The 1,694-nt window shown below is 47.6% G+C and overlaps 1 protein-coding gene across 7 annotated transcripts in view; it reads left to right on the forward strand.

The window, feature by feature from the left end:
* The window catches only part of Gtf2ird1 (GTF2I repeat domain containing 1), a 96,666-nt gene that overhangs the window by 75,068 nt on the left and 19,904 nt on the right, over nt 1-1,694 (forward strand). The gene's annotated exons all lie outside the window — the stretch shown is intronic.

Genomic DNA, 1,694 nt, shown 5'->3' on the forward strand with positions numbered 1-1,694 from the left:
TTTTTTTTTTTTTTGGTTTTTCGAGACAGGGTTTCTCTGTATAGCCCTGGCTGTCCTGGAACTCACTCTGTAGACCAGGCTGGCCTCGAACTCAGAAATCCGCCTGCCTCTGCCTCCCAAGTGCTGGGATTAAAGGCGTGCACCACCACTGCCTGACTTCTCTCACACCTTCTCAAAAAACCTCCTTAAAGAGTCTAGAGAGGTGGCCCAGTGGTTTAGAGCACTGACTGTTCTTCCAGAGGACCTGAGTTCAATTCCCAGCCACCAGTTCCAGGGGATCTGACACCCTCACACAGACACACATGCAGGCAAAACATCAGTGCATATAAAATAAGGGCTGGAGAGATGGCTCAGTGGTTAAGAGCACTGACTGCTCTTTCAGGGGTCCTGAGTTCAAGTCCCAGTAACCACATGGTGGCTCACAACCATCTGTAATGAGATCCGATGCCCTCTTCTGGTGCATCTGAACGCAGTGACAGTGTACTCATACATAAATAAATAAATGTTTAAATGAAAATTATTTTAAAAATGCACATAAAATAAAAATAAATTATCCCTTCAATGCACATAAAATAAAAATAAGTAAATAATTGTCTCTTTTACTGCCTACACCTCTCTGTATCAGTCCTCCTGACTCCCTCTTACACTCTATGGTTTCTTCTTAATAATCCTATGTTCACTTCCTGTCAGCTGGTTGCTCGCTCTGCCTCTTGACCTATGGTTGACTTTATTTAACCCTGTTTAGAATATTCAAGCAGAAAGTTCTTGGATTTAAGGTGTGTGCTAAGGCTAGGCCATACCATAACTAATAATTACGAGCTTTTCCAGTAAATAACACAATATCAATGTTTGAGGTGTGATCAAGTGTCCTGCAACATAGTTTTTATTACTCTGAAATTGGAGGGGCGGATGATGGCTGTGGAGCACCAGAAAGGTGGGCAGGAAGGCAAGCAATGGAACATGGGAAAATACATGAGAATATAGGAGAATATAGAATATACATAGACCATGGAGTGTGCCCCTGGCACAGGATGTCCCATCCTGGCATCCGTAGCATGAGAGGCCAGCCGACATCCCTGCTATCGGGATCTGGCTGAGAACCTAATCCATCCCGTGAGTGCCCAGCTTAGAGAGCTAGTGGGCATGGTTGGTGTGAATCCCAGGATGACTGTCACCAAGTGACCCCTTCGTGGTCACCATAATTCTAAGGCGCTCAGAGAGGCAGCAGTGGCCAATGCTGGAGATAGAAGAGCTCACAGAACCAGACTCCTGGGACTGGCTGCCAATCACCCAACCCCAACTCCTCCCACATTCTACAGGGAGGGGAATGTGTGTATCTTTCCTCACCTTCTGTAGATTCCTACAGCCAGACCTTATCAGGCTGAGGATGGCTCCAGGAGTGCACATGAAGCACCAGAGGTCATTTCCTCTTTCCCCTGCTGTACATGTCCTTTATCTCCTAAGGCCAGGATAGGATGTAACCTCCCTGAGGTCAGAGGTGCAGTTATGGCATGCTTGCACATGGTGGTCCTTCATCAAAACTACTTCAGAACAGTAGAGCGCTTGCCTAGAGTCCTCCCCACCCTGTGAGGAAATGGCAACAGAGCAAGAACACCTGCCTGGAATCCCCCAGTGAGGGGCTGGGGCCGTGGCTCAGTGGTAGAGCCCCTGCCTAGAATCCCCCAGTGAGGGGC

This window comes from Grammomys surdaster, unplaced genomic scaffold (genome assembly GCF_004785775.1).
Source record: "Grammomys surdaster isolate TR1022 unplaced genomic scaffold, NIH_TR_1.0 166, whole genome shotgun sequence".
NCBI classification, from domain to species: Eukaryota; Metazoa; Chordata; class Mammalia; order Rodentia; family Muridae; genus Grammomys; species Grammomys surdaster.